Source organism: Pan paniscus, chromosome 17, assembly GCF_029289425.2.
Source record: "Pan paniscus chromosome 17, NHGRI_mPanPan1-v2.0_pri, whole genome shotgun sequence".
Classification (NCBI taxonomy): Eukaryota; Metazoa; Chordata; class Mammalia; order Primates; family Hominidae; genus Pan; species Pan paniscus.
This window is the reverse complement of record NC_073266.2, coordinates 70,940,509-70,959,412: the sequence shown is the minus strand read 5'-3', so window position 1 is coordinate 70,959,412 and position 18,904 is coordinate 70,940,509. Positions and strand designations below refer to the sequence as shown.

The window sequence follows — 18,904 nt, the reverse complement described above, 5'->3', positions numbered from 1 at the left end:
CAAGACTTTATGGAAAATTATTGTTATCCTACAAGGGGCCAGCACATTTCATCTTATAACTGGGCTTTGGGTATTCTCTTTGTTAGGTGTCAAATACAGTACCTGGAAATGAAATTCCACATTGGAAGTAAGAGTGGGGGTTATGTCACAAACCATATGGTCTGAATATTTCCTACAAATACACCATAAAGGGAAGAAAGCTCCTTCAGTATAGCATTATTGGAAATTCTGCCTTCCATTAGGTGTGTAACAGATGTGAAAGCAGTATTTAAGAGAAATAAGCCAGGAATTCACCAGAAATAATTATACTATCATCCAAAATTTAATTAATGGTGTTTCACCACAGATAATCTTTTTCTCTACTGGTGCATTCATAGAACTGAAATTATTTGATTAGATTTTGAGTTCTAGAATATCTAGGTAGACTACTTATGTAAAACATTTGAGAGGTGAATCTGTGTGCAAACAAAGACCAGAGTATAGGTAATTTTCTATTTTATTTGCTTAAAACAGTTATTTCTGAAAGCAGTTCCAATCGGTGGATGACATAGAGAAAGCCAACCAGGACACTCAGATACAGTAACATAGGTTGTTTTCTCACATTTAGAGATTTCAGTTTTCTTCATCTCTATAACTTTCAAGTCCTGGTTTTGTGACTTTATTTTGCATAACAAACACTACCCTTACTAAAGCTTTCCCAAGATTTTATCATTTTATTTGCAAAACAGCTTTCAAGAAACAACTTAGAATCCTGTTAACTGACTCTATATTCACAATTTAAAAAATTCTTTTGATATCAAGTCAGAGCTGAAGTTAGGATGTCAAATTTCTAGCAAGCAATAAGATAAATTAATTCAGTCACCTTATATTATATCTTCAGCATAAAACAGCATGTTTAATATCTGCTGGGACAATGACTGTGAGTATGTGAGGAAGTAGGAAATAGGATGCAGGCTCTTATGTGTGTGTGCAAGGGGAAGGTGGTGGTGAGAGGAACAATCAAAATGAGCTGAAATTGTGAAAATTTTAGTGGGCTGACAAAAATGTGGACAAGTCTAACCCTTTTACAAATACCTTGTTTATATGACTGTGATGCATTTGGGGTTTCAATGAGCAGCGGATAAGCTTTGCCCACGAGACACCGTGAGATCAATGTTGGCTGATGTGAGGTGGAAGCTCTACATAAATATTAAGATGACTTTTCTAGCAACTGAAAGCAGCTAGATTGCAAAGCAGTCAGCCAAAAGAGATGTTAACAACCCCATCACTTAGGCCAGTAAAGCAATACATGTTTCCTGTTGGGAATAATCCTGTATCGGCTGGAAATTAGCTAGGTAGCCTATGGAGGATTTTCCTTTTCCTCCAGCAGCCTGGCAAATGTCTTTTTAATGAAGTTTCCAACTCTCCCTGTAATTTGTGGCAGGATGCAAAAAGAAGCCAATAAGCATATTCATATATTACATACACATATAGCTCTATGGGTACAGCACCCCTTAGATTTAGCGAGGCTATTGATTACATTGTGAATTTCAATAGGTAGAAGAAATCATATGCTGTATAGGTCAAAGCGCTGGGTGAGATAAAGGAACTCTAGAAATGTTTCTAAATAACAAGGAGTAGCTTAAAGCTTGGACATTCTACTCACAGAATCTAGTAGATTGATGTGGGTTAACTTTTTGTCCCTTATAATTAGATTAATATCACAAAAGGAAATCATGTAATTCTCAACAAGTCCAACAGAAAGCACTTTTTAAAAAGTTGATGTCATCAACGAGCAAGTTTAGATTTATAGTGATTCAGATTTCTTGCACCACTTCAGTCAAAAAACCACAAAACCCATTTCTGGGATATTGATGAGCCTAAGATCTCTTGATCTAAAGAGAGAGGCATAATATTTTAATTTTAATTTTAATTTTGAGTGATGTTAAGTTTCCATTCTCTGAAATATGTCTTTTAAATTTCAGGAAGTCTCCCTTTATGTGGCCAATACATAATAATAATAATAATAATAAAAGATTATCCCATTGCTTTAAGGAGAGCATAACAAAGTTGTCAAATGAAGAGACAATAAAGGCTAAAAAGGAAAGGATATGGGTTTATGGGTGTTACTTCTTGGCATATCACAGCATTTTTAAGAGCTTGTTGCTGTAGAACAAATATTGGATGTGTTTAGATACCTTGGTTAATTTCATAAGCACTGATTTCGAGAAAGAGAGGAGTAATTAGAATTTAGAAAACAGCTGGAGTGAAAGTCAGCTAATGCAAAGATACAAAATACTTCCCTATCCCAGAGGTCATTTTATTAATGAAGCATAAAACTGGTAATAATTCTTTCAAAAATTTATTAAATGCTTACTATATGCAACGCATAGTCCTAGATCCTCAGGGAAGGAGTAGTATAAAAAGATATATTAGATATGGATCCTGCCATGACAGGGAGAGTTGGTTCATTGTAATCAGATCCTATGCAGGCCTATTTATGGTTAATATTAACCAACTGCAGATGGTTCTTAATATCTTCTGACATTAAAGATTTAAGAATAACTTAATTCATTTATTACTATAAACTTACTACTAGGTTTAATTAAAAATGCTTTTTAATTATTATTAAAGTATTCTTATCAAAAGTATTATTAAAAGAACTGCATGCAAATAAAAATATTTTATTTTCAGTCACATAACTTTATATATTTCATAGTTATATTTATTTTAAAATCTTGAATTACTTTTTTGCATATCATACTACATTTTTAACACTTTTACAAATTAAAATTCTAAATAATTAAATGGATTTATGGAAATTCAAATATAAATTGGGGGGAAATCATGTAATAAATTTCAGTTTTCTTCCCTCAAATAAAGTTCAACATGGCTTAAAGCATTTTAGAAATGAGTAGTTTATTTTTTCCTTTTTATATGAATAATACAATTTTATATGAATAGTGATCAAAGTGTACTATATGAAGGCCAGGTGCGGTAGCTCATGCCTGTAATCCCAGAACTTTGGGAGGCCGAGGAGGGTGGATCACTTGAGGTCAAGAGATCAAGACAGCCTGGGCAACATGGCAAAACCTCGTCTCTACTAAAAATACGAAAATTAGCCGAGCCCAGTGGCGCATGCCTGTAGTCCCAGCTACTCTGGAGGTGGAGGCAAAATTGCTTGAACCCGGGAGGTAGAGGTTGCAGTGAGCCGAGATTGCGACACTGCACTCCAGCCTGGGCGATAAAGCAAGACTCTGGCTCAGTAAAAACAAACAAACAAACAAACAAAAAACAAAAAAAAAAAACAACAAAAAAAACCAAGGTGTACTATATGAATATAATTCTACAGGATATAAAGAAGAATTCTGTATTGGATTACTATGTACCCATATTTTCTCAATAACACAAATTGAGGATGGGGAGGGAATGAGATATTAAAGAGTAATGAATTTATTTTCACTTAACAACTTAGGGATTTTATGCAGCTAATTTCATAAAAAAAAAAACTTCTGCCAAAGTTTTGATAATAAAAGCAAATGATTTTCTATTTTTACCTTAGATTTTGGAACCAGGAAATGGTAGCTTCAGAAACAAAAATTAAATAAATACTAAATGGGCATTGGCTGAGTTAAAATAGAGGGAGTTTGTAGCTGTTTTGAGTTATTCAAAATAGCTTTTATATATTTAAATATATTTTATTTAGGTAATGCTTAGGCAGGTCCTAATCAGAAATTTCATATACCTCTCCTTTCTTTGAATTTTTAAAATGTTATAAAGTCGTTTAAGGGGTTGCCTTTCACATTTTATTTAAAAGATGGGCCTCATAAGGAATCTTCTTTTTATCCCTTTTTGGCACATACCATATGCTTCCTTGGACAAAAGTCTTCTTGATCTCCCTGCTACCTGTTCTCTGATTTGAAGAAAAAAATGGCAGAAGTAATATGACTTCCTTTAGGAAGTCTGTTCATTGTTATATTCCTTTGTGCTAACTGAAGTGATGTGCAAAAATGTGTTCTCAATGTCCTATGAGTAACTAATGCTAGTTAGGATGCTTTGTAATGTTTTAATAATAAGTACAAATCTTAAGTTATTACTATTATGCAATTTATTATTTATGTTCTTATCCTTACATGTCACCTGAATTATTTGCATGTTTTTATTGTGGTGTATGTATAAAATGAAATAACATTATTGTTTATATTAAATCCTTATTTGCAGCACACATGGGCAGATTGAGAATCTTTTCCACGATAAAAAATTTTCAGCACTGAACAAAGATTAATTCAATTGGGATTTCAGTCCTAGAGTCTAGTTTTTCTGTGTGATTGTTTATAAGTTCAGAGAAGAGAGAATGGAAAATTAATCTGCAGAAGACATGGAGAAAAGTGGATGTGGTAGTTCTAATTGTTTGTTTAATCCATCTTCCCTGAATGGGCATAAGAGAGGGTCATCCAGGACGACGTTCATACAATCAATCCCTAGAGAAAAACATATTGTCCATAATCTAAATTAAATGGACAGACTGGCCATCTAACAAATGTTCAATGTATATCTTTCCAAGGGTGCTGAGCACTGAGATATCTTCTTGATCTTAAAATTTGTTCTCTGAAAATAATTCTAATGATGATAGAAATTGCATTGATTTTCTGTCTTGTATACCAGCAGATAAAGAATATCCATTAATATTACCTGAATATAATTTTACTGTCCATCCAACACACAGACCGAATTTAAAGTAGGTGATTTGTCAGAGGCTGAAATGTGTTTCTAAAAGATCGGTTTACCAGGCAGTTGATAACAATGCTGATTTTAAACAAAGGCATCGGGCATCAAAAACCAGAAAGCAAAATCATAACCAATACGTAGGATATTTCAAATATTTTAATAGAAAAGAACTAATGAGCTCTCTTAACCTTTTCCTAAGGTTCAATACATTGTTTTCAAATCAACATGAAAGAAAGTTCACTGACTGAAAGAAAATACATTGTTACTGCTATGCCTGTCACATATTGAGCCCTGGTGCTCTACAAATTCTTGCTGCTTTCCCTTCTTCAAAACCTTTGGTTTTATTTTCCACCTGTGGAAAGTCTAAGGGCAATAATCTGCAGGATAGGAATGCATTTGGTAAACTACTCTGAGCCAAAGTGCAAGAAAACCAAATATGCCATTACCCATATTTCTTTTAATCATAAGTAGTAGTATTTTTGCAATCCCAACTTCTGTATTTAGGCCATAAAATATGAAGAGGTTAGACTCTTCCTGAGAAGTAAATTCATTTTTTAAAAATCCTTAGAAATCAAATTCAAAACTAAGATAATAATTTCACACATGAATAAAATGAAATTGAGTGAGCATACAGTTATTAAAAAAAATCAGGATACAAAATAGAAACTGTGGGTATCCTAGACAAATTTAAACAAATTAATTTCTTATCCTAATTTCTGCTCTTGGTTTACATCTTAGCCTGATAATAGGTCTTGACTGTCTGAGGCATGCATGTGGTTTCTTGCAGAGTCTGGCAAATGATAGGTGAAAAAAGTTGTCTGTGAAATCTTCTAAAGTAGGAAAAACGTTTACAAATATTGCATTATTTTTTGCAAGCACCAAAGTAAAGGCAGTACACTTTGCCAGGCCAACAAGTAAACGCAGTATACTTCGCCAGGCCAACCGATATATATAATATGTATAAAATATATATAACATATTATGTATAAAATATATATATTATATAAAAAATATATAATATATTATACATAAAATATATATAATATATTATATATATAAAATATATATTATATAAAATATATACTATAATATATATAAAATATATACTATATAAAATATATAATATATTATATATATAAAATATGTATAATATATTATATGTAAAATATATAATACATAAAATATAATTTATTATATATAAAATATATATAATATATAAAATATAATTTATTATATATAAATATATATAATATATAATATTTAATTTATTATATATAAAATATATAATATTTAATTTATTATATATAAAATATATAATATATAAAATATAATTTGTTATATATACAATATATGTAATCTATAATATATAATTTATTATATATAAAATATATATAATATAATATATATAATCTATAATATATAATTTATTATATATAAAATATATAATATATTATATATAATATATAATATATAATTTATTATATATAAAATATATAATCTATGATATATAATATATTATATATAAGATAATATATAAGATATATAATATATTATATATAATATATTATGTATCATATATAATTTATTGTATATAAAATATATAATATGTAATTTATAATTTATTGTATATAAAATATATACAATATATAATACATAATTTATTATACATATAAAATATATGAAATATATAATATATAATTTATTATATATGAAATATATAATATATAATTTATTATATATGAAATATATAATATATAATATATATAAAATATATAATATATAATATATGATATATAATATAATATATATAATATATAATATATACTGTAATATATATTACATATAATATATTATATTATATATATAAAATATATATAACATATAATATAATTTATATATAAAATATATAATATATAAAATACATATTATATATAAAAAATATATTACATAATTATATATAAATATATAAAAAAATATAAAAATATATATGAATTATATATAAAAATATATAAAAATAAAAAATATATATGAATTATATAAAAAATATATATTATATTTTATATATATAATATATATAAAAATATATAAAATATATAAAATATACAATAGAAATATATAACATAATATATAAAATATATATTATATATTATATAATATATATCATATATTATATATAATATGTATTTTATTATATATTTTATATTTTATATATACATAATATATATATTTTATATATATTATATATTATATGTAATATATAAGATATATTATATTATATATTGTATATAATATAATATATCTTATATATTACATATAATATATAATATTATATGTTGTATATTGTATATAATATAATATATCTTATATATTACATATAATATAATATATATTATATATAATACTCTATATTATATACAACATATAATACTCTATATTATATACAACATATAATACTCTATATTATATACAACATATAATACTCTATATTATATACAACATATAATACTCTATATTATATACAACATATAATACTCTATATTATATACAACATATAATACTCTATATTATATACAATATATAATACTCTATATTATATACAATATATAATACTCTATATTATATACAATATATAATACTATATATTATATACAATATATAATACTATATATTCTATATGATATCATATATATTATATATGATATATAATATATATTATATATGATATATTATATATTATATATGATATATGATATATATTATATACAATATATAATATATTATATATGATATCATATATATATATGATATATAATATATTATATATGATATCGTATATAATATAATATATTATATAGTATATATAATATCATATATATTATATATTATATATTATATACATTATATATTTTATACAGTATATTGTTATATTATATTATATACAATATATTGTTATATTATATGCAATATATTGTTATATTATATTATATACAATATATTGTTATAGTACATTATATACTATATATGTTATATTTTATTATATACAATATATTATTATATATTATGTATTATTATATTATATTATATATAATTTATTATATTACATATAATTTATTATATTATAGATAATATAGTATTATTATATATAATTATAATTATATATAATTATTATTATATATAATTATATTATATATTATATATATTATGATATTATATATTATATTATATTATATATTATATCATATATGTATATATATTTATATATTATATATAAAAAGAAATATAATACATATTATATATCATATATTAATATATAATATATATATTTCTGTTTTTAGAAGCACATTGGTTACTACTATGAATTCTACTCTTTCTCATTCTTACATTCTTGATGTCTCATAAGGGAGAGTGGACAAAAAGTGAAAAGGCAAATATTAGGGAACCAAAGGAGCTGGACAGATCAAGATCTTTTGATAACAGGAAAGTAGTTAACCTCCTTCTTAAAGATTTCAGGTCAGAAAAGATGATAAGTTCTGACCTATGTGACAATAACTACACTTAGTCTATCTCCCTTGCCTGGCTACTGATAACTTGTCAGCTGCTCCTGATCACCCTTGTCACAACCTTCCACACAGCTAAAGCCTAATATGTTTATTAGTTATTATAATTATTATTCATGCAAGTTAGGTATGAAACAACTGAATAACAATTGAATTCTTAATAGAATAAAATATAAAGATGCCTTCATAATATTAGTAGTATGGTGGTAGATGGTGGTCTCTGAAGTCCTTCCTGTCATTGGAATCTTCTTTTATGCACACTTGCCTCTAGTATATCTGAAGTAACAGTCAGCCTAGGGGTCTAAGAAACCACTTTTATATGCGGCTTAGTCTTTATTAAAATCTAAAAAGCATTCTGTTCCTCAAAATATGGGCACTGCCTTGGATGACTAGATATTTCCAAGAGCTAGGTCATTTGCCAGGCTACAACATGAAGAATGAGACAATCTTTTTTGGCTTATAAAAGAGCATCTGTTCTCAAAGGCCACGGAATGATCCATAAAAGCCTCCCCCATCTGCGTGGTTCACAAGCTTATCCTAAAGGCAGGTGTGAGATATGTTTGTGCCTGAGCAAATTTGCAAAGCATCCCGGGAAGAAGAGGCAGAAGAGGATGAGAGAGTTTTCTCTTTCAAGTGACTATAGGTCTGGAAGTTGCAGCTGCAGTCTGAAAACACTAGAACATGAGCACCCTGCTTGTATCCTGCTAGTCTGTGTAGATAACGACACTGTTGGAGCACAGTATTTCATCATTCATGTCTCCATCCGTGCTTCATCCATCCACTCAACAGATGCATTAAGTAGATTCACAGTGCTAAGCATTAGGAATATAAAATGACTATTGCAGAAGTTTGTAAGTCAGTGAGACGGAAAATGTTAATTGAATAATTACAACCATATGGTAATTTCCAAAAATTCAAAAAAAAGAAAACAAACAAATACGTGACCCAGTGGAAAACCAGGATGATTATCTACTTATGCCTAGCAAAAGGTTTCTCAGAGGAGGTGGCATGTGAGGTGAGAATTCTTTTTGCAAGCACCAAAGTAAAAGCAGTATACTTTGCCAGGCCAACCAGTGGGGGAAAATATACATATATAAAAATATATATATAATAAAATATATTACATAAATATATAAATATAAATATATATCATAAAAATATATATCATAAATATATATGATATATCATATTATAAATATATATCATAAAATATATTATAAATATATATCATAAAATTTATAAATATATCATATATATTATAAATATATATTATAAATATATAATATAGAAATATATACGTATTTATATATAGATATATAAATACACAGACACATACATATATATTTTAAGAAACACATTGGTTACTCCTGTGAATTCTAGTACTTCTCATTCCCACATTCTTGATGTCTCACAAGGGAGAGTGGACAAAAACTGAAAAGGCAAAAATTAGGGAACCAAAGGAGCTGGACAGATAAAGATCTGTCTTGATTTATTAGGTAGAGAACCGTGAGGTGGATGAGCTTAGAAAAAAAAGGCAGAGGTACAATAATAAAACTCCCTAAATGCTCTGCAAAATGGTCTAGAATTTATTTTATAGAGGATAGGGATCCACTGAAGATATTTTAAGCAGAACACTGACTAATTACACATGTATTTTAGAAAGATTATTCTGGATGACTGTGGAACTAAATGGATCAGAATAAACTGTTCCAATAAATATGACAATATTAATTATGCATCTCCGAGGCAGACATTACTAACCCCATTTTATAGCTGAGAAAACAACTATAGCTCAGAAAGATGAATAAACACAGGGTTTCATTTGAAGTGGCTGATACTGTATGACTCTGATGATGATGATTTTAGCATTATAGGTGAATAAATAACTAAAATAAGGAATAGGGGGCCAGGAGCAGTGACCTGTAATCCCAGCACTTTGGGAGGCCGAGGCGGGCAGGTCACCTGAGGTCAGGAGTTCGAGACCAACCTGGCCATCATGGTGAAACCCCACCGCTACTAAAAATACAAGATTTAGCCGGGCATAGTGGGGCAGGGGCCTGTAATCCCATCTACTCAGGAGGCTGGGGCAGGAGAATCGCTTGAACCCAGGAGGCAGAGATTGCAGTGAGCCAAGATCATGCCACTGCACTCCAGCCCGGGTGAGAGAGTGAGACTCTGTCTCAAAAAAAAAAAAAAAAAAAAAAAAAAAACAAAAAAAAAAAACAGGAGAAATGGGGAAAATTGTGGACAGAAATTAGAGCACTTCAAAGAGTTGGTCTTGGGGTGTAAGAGTGAGAGTTTAGGTATGTATGACTTGAGATGGTGGCTCTATTCTCAATTGAACATGCAGAACAAAACAAGGCTGTGGCAGAGAACGAAAAATAGTTTCTTTGTAACCATGCAGAGTACTGGAAAAAGTGAAGTTGCCACTTCAGAAAAGGTACAACAGAAGTGGTTAAAAAAAAAAAAAAAGGCCAAGAAAATTCTTTGAAGATGACTGCTACTGAGGCCCCGTTCCTACTCCCATCCCATCATCCTTTTCTCTCCCTATCCCACAGTCACACCCCTCCAAGCAGGAAATGATCAATATCAGCAACCGAGAGTGGATGGGTTTCCAGGGCTCGGGATACAAGGGAGCAGGCAGGCCTTCACTGGCCAGTGTAGACAATAGCTAGCTGATATGCTGAAAAGTAGGAAAGCCCCAGAACTACTACATTAGAGCAGAGAGAAATAGCAAAAGCCTCTTCGCCAACATAGGTCTCTGCCATAATATACTACTCTGCAAAGGTAGGCATGAGATATGTTTGTGCCTGAGCAAATTATATCCTAAATATTCCTGGAGCCCATCCTGTAGTCCTCACTATTTTCCCAGCATCTTGGCTTCCTAACTTTTCCATCCTAGAATTTCTCTACATAAGGGATCAGCTACTCTTTCCCCCGGTAATAGTTTGCATTGAGTCTAGTTCTACTCATATATTTAAAGCACAGTCTTAGGTTTTAAGAAGTATTTTCTAATCCAGCCCACAATGATTTATCTGAAATCCCGTAACATACACATGTAGACAGTACCATCTGATTTGGCATTTTGTATTTTTCATACTGGACTGGAAGTGTTAATATCCTCCTCCTAACTATATTGCAAGCTTCTTGAAAATGGACCCACGGAACCATACTTCCTTCTAATGCTTTGCCAGGACCATTTGCTTCTAATGTTTCTAGTGCCAGCACAGTACTGGATACATAGTAATCCACAAGTTATCAAAAGTGAGTCTAGTTCTTTTCATACTTCATAGCCACAATTTTAACAAACTTATCAGCTTCCATTAGTTTTGATTTTCTCCTTTCTGTACTCAGAATTCCAAGCAGCTGGTGAAATTCAAATCTATAAATTTTCTGCTAACAAGGAAGGACAGCAAGACTGGAGGTCACAAAATGAGTGCAGGAGGTCGTAGCCATCTACAAATGTAACTACCATCAGCTGAATTAGAGAGAACTTGTTTTTCTATTTAGCGTTTATTTTAGTAGGTGATTATTGAATATACTTTTTCCTGTTGGAAATACATGCCTAACTTCTCGTCTCCCCCAAGATCAGTAAATCTCCAATATACACAGCCATGTGCACTATTACTTTGAGCTGTCCAATCTACACTTTTCATTCAATGGTAAAACTTATCTTTCCAGATTACTCTGTAGCTGCTTCCCCAAACATTTGTGTTATGATTCTATTAAACAAACACTTATCAGACAACTAAAATAGGATAAATTCTAAATTAGGGAGGTAGGGATGACAATGTGAAGAATCTAGCCAGTTCTCTGTCCTTGGGAATTTAAAATCTGGTCAAGAAGCTAAGAATATAAATAGCAAAGTATAAGAAGAAATGGAAAACACAATAAGAATAGGATGGGTGTTATGAAAATACAGGTGAATAAAAGACAAGAAAGGTAAGAAAGGATTCTTGAAAAAAGTAAAATTGAGAAGGGAGTCTTAAAGAAGACTTTGCTTAGTTGAGAAAGGGAGAAAGCACAGCTAAGGCTGAGAAAATGGTACACATTACAGCATGTAGTTGTGAAAAATGCACTTTTTCCAGGGTGATTTGTGATTGTGGCATATGTGGAGGGATCTATTGGCCATGACACCAGGAAAGAGACGTTAGAGTCAGACAGCCAAGGTTCTTGATGTCAAAGAACTGACTCATCCCCAAAGCAACAGTGACCCATCTGTTTTGGAAAGAAAATTGAAGCGGCTGAGTCTAGGGCTGATTGAAGTGGGCAGAAAATAAAGCTAGGAAGACCGTGTACTTGGCCAATGTCTGTACAAGGAAATGGCATCCAAAATACAGTGGCTCTTACAAGAAAAACCTGTTTATGGAATTTTATTTGAAGTGTATAAACAAAAATGTCTACCTTACAGGTGTGAGAAGGTTAAAATTATCCCATGAATCACATCAATTCCTATGCGTACTGAGTACATTTTTGTTCCTTCAAAGTTACCTATTAAAACATGAAAACTGCTGAGAAGTTGACATAGGCAGCTACTTGACTGCTTGCTGGGAACATGATAAGCACCTTAACACTCCATTAAAAGCACATTATTCATTTTCTGCTACTACTGTTTCACCACAGTCCTAATTTACAGAATTGGACCTGTGAAAAACCCAGGTGAGAATAGCTTTTTCAAGTGGGTGTAGCAAGCAGCCGAATAATAAACTGTGTTGAAACTATGCACAATAATGGGGTAAGATGAGGTTTTTAATTTTCAATTAAACAGCTCCCATCAGAAGGCACTAAAGGTTTCCATTTTTCAAACGGCAGCCTGGCTGCTGTAATCCAAACCCTGCAAAGTCTGGATTACATTAACTAAATTCCAAGCTTGACTAGACTGCCTCAAAAACCCTATTTCCCTGAAATTTGAAACAATTAACATTCTGTTTATTCATGACATTAAAACTGCTGAGGTGTAAAATGGCAGCTGCAGTGTTAAGTACTTTGCCTGAATACCCTATTAAGGAAAGACAAAGTCCTTTAAACTAGGTGAACTTATGGTGATGCCATTTAGGTATAACTTTCTTGATGACAGATCATGAGTCTGCATTTCCAGAAATTACACAGCGTCAAGAGCAGAGATTCTCCAGTTAGGTAGCCTGGGTATGTATCTGGGCCTAATCACTGTCAACCTAAAATAAAGATATATAGAGATGAATCTCTGAGCGAAGAAGATATTTGAGAATATGAATTGCAATTCAGGACACCCAAACCAAGTTAGCCCCAGGTGAGTCTAGAGAATAAAGGGAAAGGCAGAGTTTCATTATGGAATAGAGGAAGGTTATGCAAGTTGTTTTGAAAGTAAGTTAATTGGTGCTGGTAGTGTCTTCCAGGAGCTGCTGAGTGTCAGCAGGTGTTAAGTAAGATGTGGAATCTTAGAATCATGACCAGGTCCTTGAAGTTTTGGGTTTAGTCTCAAAAGACAGTTCCTGGAATAAATGTATGTGATCTGAGTGCTTTTCCTTATAACCTCCTGACTCCATTTTAGTTGGGTATGACATGAGTGACTCCATTTTGTATAATCAACTTTCACATCACTTACATACTGTGAGTGTTTGGGCAAGTTTTAAACTCTCTGCCTCTTTTTCTACATCTGTAAGGGTGCTATAAGAATCAAATAGGATTGCATGTGCACAATGCATAGAAGAGTAATTGACACATAGTGGAAAAGCCATAAATGTGAGATGCTTCACTATGCAAAGATGTTATGCCTGAGTTTTTATTCTAATACCAACCTTAAAACTTCAGAATCTTAAATCGTGAAAGAAACCAAAAGATAATTTAGTCTGAACTTATCATTTTACAGGTGAGGATGTTGAGAGATGTTAAGTCACCTGCCCAACATTACACAAGAGGTCCCAGTGGCAGGACTGTGCTAGAACTGAAAGTATCTAATTCCATTCCAGTGCTCCTATAGCACACACTGAGTGACTTCCAAATGAAAAGCTAGACCATTATCAGCCATTACCACAATTCACAGGAGAGTAATTCTTCCTCCTTGTTGGGCGGGCAGTTTACAGCAGGCTGTCTTTATCTGGATCTGTAAACTGCCCTATGTACGTAGGCCTCTTCTCTAGGTCTAGTGTTTCAGATCACCCCTTTTCCAGGTCATGGAGAATTAAATACACTTGAGAGTACTCAAAGTGAGCATTTTCTTCGTAATTCATCTCAGCAATGGTGAAAATCACTTCATGAGAATCCTGCCCACTTTAAGGTACTGTATCATCGCCATAGCACCTATTGTTACAATGAGCAGACGTAGAAACACACATGAAAGAGTAAACATTTCTGCTGATGCTAAGAATATCGATTTTCATACAAAGACATCTCAAAGTGGAGAACAATATTTGGACATTAAATGGGACATAACGATGCAAACAAAAATACCTTAAAAGTTTGATCTAATAATCACTTTTAAGAAGCAGTCATGTTTCAGAGTTACAGCTAACCTCCATTGCAAACTCAAAACAAAGGGATTTTCTAAAATGCTTCTGTGAGACACTAAAATGTTGGAGCTGATTTTAGAAGAATGGAAATCAAATTTTTAAATATAGTAACCATTTACAGTAGAAAGACTGCACACTCTAGGAACCAGAAAGAAAAGTTTTGAGTTCTAACTCTGCCAACAGCTAATTCTGTGATCCTGGGCAAAATGTTTACCTTCTGCTTCTTTATCTGAAAAACTGGGAAAAAATTAGTGAAGGAGTGAAATAACAGCTTTCTTTTTAAATGTGGATGCTATGGACTGAATTGCTTCCCCAAAAATGTGTATATTGAATCTCTAACCCCCAATATGATTATATTTGAATATAGGGCCTTTATGGAAGTAATTAAATCATAAGGTTAAATGAAATCATAGGGTAGGGCCCCAATCCAATAGGATTAGTGTCCTCTGAAGAGGAGACACCAGAGAGGTCACTCTCCACCACGGGAAGACACAGCGAGAAGGCCATCTGCAAGCCAGGAAGAGGACCCTCACCAGAAACTGACCACACTGAACCTTGATCTGGGACTTCCAGCTTCCAGAGCTCTGAGAATATAACTTCCTGTTGTTTAACCCACCCAGTATATAGCGTTTTGTATTGACAACCCAAGCTGGCTTAGACAGTGAATTATCACCATCCCTGTTTCCTGAAATAAAGAAGTGTCAGGATCATGTAATCAGTGCTGTTGCCACCCCACTAACAAGATGACCTCAGATTGAGAGTTATTTCCCTTGTTCTTTAGAATATTCAGAGATGTGAAAAGGAAGATCTATATAGGACAAATAACAGTAAACAAAACTTCAGTTAAAGCAACTTTATAGCTATATGTCGCATGTGAATGTGTGGCTATATATATGTAACATATCTGTTGTCATGCAGTTGATGGTTAAAATCAGGGCTTTTGGGTGGGGCATGGTGGCTCACGCCTGGAATCCCAGCACTTTAAGAGGCCAAGACGGGCGGATCACAAGGTCAGGAGGATCGAGACCATCCTGGCCAACATGGTGAAATCCTGTCTCTATTAAAAAGACAAAAAAAATTAGCCAGGTGTGGTGGCACGCACTTGTAATCCCAGTTACTCAGGAGGCTGAGGCAGGAGAATCGCTTGAACCTGGGAGGCAGAGGTGGCAGTGAGCCAAGATTGTGCCATTGCACTCCAGCCTGGGTAACAGAGTGAGATTCTGTCTCAAAAAATTAAAAAACATAAATAAAAATAAAATAATTAAAAAAACAGGCTTTTGGAATGTGGTTTCTGGGGTTGGATTTATGGCCTTTCTACTTACTAGCTGTGTTTCGATAGACAAATAACAACTCTCTGAGCTTCAGTTTCTTCCTTGCTGAAATGGAGACAATACCTTTCTCACGGTATTGTTACGAGAATTAAGTGAGTCACTCCTGTAAAGCTTTTAAAACAGTGACTGCTGGCAAGAGCTGCATAGCGGTTCATTTTACCATTACATAGGCCCACAACAGCACAGACAAATTGAAGGAGTTTTAATCAGAATATAGAAAAAAAAGGAAAAAAATCAAAAGTCAAGACAAAAATCAAAACAATTATTGAATTCATAGATGTAGAGAGTAGAAGGATGGTTACCAGAGGCTGGGAATGGTAGTGGGGGGCTGGGGAGAGGGGAGGTGAAGATGATTAATGGGTATAAAAATGTAGTTAGAAATAATGAGTAAGACCTACTATTTGATAGCACAACAAGGTAACTATAGTCAATAATATAATTGTACATTTTTAAATGAACAGTGTAATGGAATTGTTTGTAAGTCAACAGATAAATGCTTCAAGGGATGGATACCCCATTCTCCATGATGTGCTTATTTCACACTGTATGCTTGTATCAAAACATCTCATGTGCCCTACAAATATATACACCTACTATGTACACAAAAAAATTAAAAATAATTTTTAAAGCATAGATTTTCTATCTAACCTCTGCACCCGCTTCATAGAGCCTGTGCAATTTCCTTACCCAAGCCTACAAAAAATGAAGCTCTGGTTTATCTCTAAAATTTCTTTTACTTCCCAACTTATTTGCCACCTGTGCCTGGAAGAATCTACAGAAATAATTAGGATATGAAGCAAGAGATAGGGTGATGCAAAAAAGGAGAATTATAGAGGTGGTCAAGATTAGAAAGTTTAAAAAATGCTATATTTCATCAATTTACAATTACATAAAGAAATCAGGGGTTCTATGTTAATTGCCTCTCATTGTCAAACAACTACTATACCATTGCTCAGAAGAAAATATTTTCTCCAAATCAAAACCATTTCAAATGACTATTGTTTTCACATTTATGTTCTTCATGGCAGATCTTCAATCCCTAAAATAATAATAATTGTGACAAGAATCTGAACAGATACTTTTTTTAGGACAATCAAAACTGGTCTCACTTTCTCTCATGTAAGTCAAATTCAACCTCTTGCTTCTTTATTTAGGATTCATCTTTGCAAGGTTAATTCTGACCCCAGATGCCACATATTTTTCTCTGAGGGAATTTTCTCTCAGCAGAAACTCAGCTCCTGTCATAAATGTAATAGTGGGATCATTTCTCCATGAGAAGGGGGCAAATAGGTCTAACAGTGGGAATGGTAAAACATATTCAACTAATTTGCTGTGTTCTGGGAATGGGAGTATTAAGATCAGCCTCTTCCTATTATTTTCATCAATCTTAGAGGGATCTTTAATCTGGGTTATTTCTCATGCATGTGGTCATCAACTCAGAAGACTGATTTTGTTTATAAAACGTGCTTTGAGGGTGCAGCAAATTTTATATGCTTTCTTTGTAAGAATTTGAAGATATTATTTATAACCACTAAATTATATGTCATCAGTCCCTCTCAATTTTATAAGTGAATTGAGTTTGATGTAAAATTTAGAACCTATCAACTTGATCAACTAACTACATGCCAACCATGACTGAATATGGCTCCAAGTTACATATGTGACAGAATCCTTCTGAGTAATATTAGATGAAGAAAAAGAACAACTGACTAAATATATTAATGGACTCAGCCACTGGCAGTAATTCTTGAGGGGGTCCTTTTGTTCCTGAGAACTAGCCTGATTTATTGTAGATGTGAGACTCAAAGTAAAATCCATGGAGGATGTGTGATCATAGGGACTGGGAAATAATTTACTCATTTGCCTTTCATAAAATAATCAATTTACAGAATATATGTGTGGTGGTTTAAAATAATATTATGCAAAACAGTTACCTTAAAAAACTAAAAGCAATTAACAAAAGAAAAAACAATATAATAGTATCCAGAGAGAAGTGGAAAGCCATTTATTGAGAAGCCTGGACATGTTTGTTGTCAACTAAGTGACTAATAATGACATTTCAACTAGTTCAGTTATTTTAATCTTTTTCTCTATTATTTTTAAATATAATTTCAAAACTTAGGAGTTATCTGTCTACGGAAGCTTCAAATTTATTTAAGTAAAGAAGATTATGAGAGGTTGTTTCAATTGTTTTATAACTGCAATAATAAAGCTGGTGCTATTAACTATTCCAGATTTGGATTTGACCAAGACTAATATTTAAGTTACCTATGTAAATACATGCCAAGTGATAATTACTCATCATTAATATTTTTTACAAATATCATTTAGTAGATATTAATTGTATGAAAATATTTTCAGTGGAAGCAAGTAGGAGCAGCTAGATTAATGAAAACCTTAACCCTGAGTAGGCATTGCTGTGCACAGTCCCATTTCAATTATTCCACGTAAACCCCTAGCTGTGTTCTGTTAAGCAGTTGCATAGTATACATCGCCAGAGAAGAATGTAAACACAGGACCACTGAAGAAAATGCTACTCATGCAGGAAGCATTCTGCTGTCAGGGAGAGCCAGCATCCAGAGGCTTAGTATTTGTCAAAAGTTAAAAAGTATTCCTGTTGAAAGAAAGCATTCCCCTAATCTCACGACATGGTGCCTTATGAGACACGATGTTTGCAAGTAAGCACTGCCCACAGTAGGTGTCCAAAGCAGGAAGGAAACAAACTATATGAACTGCAGACTCTCAATCTACAAATACTGACAGCACTGACTACAACCAGTTTATAGTTTTTCCTAACTCTTCTGGAAAGAAAGTAACATCC

The 18,904-nt window shown here is 32.1% G+C and overlaps 1 protein-coding gene and 1 long non-coding RNA gene across 6 annotated transcripts in view; one reads left to right on the top strand and one right to left on the bottom strand.

The window, feature by feature from the left end:
• DCC (DCC netrin 1 receptor) overlaps positions 1-18,904 on the bottom strand; it is a 1,195,251-nt gene that overhangs the window by 100,468 nt on the left and 1,075,879 nt on the right. The gene's annotated exons all lie outside the window — the stretch shown is intronic.
• Positions 1-18,904, top strand: part of LOC129394583 (uncharacterized) — a 71,218-nt gene that overhangs the window by 23,919 nt on the left and 28,395 nt on the right. The window lies entirely within an intron of this gene.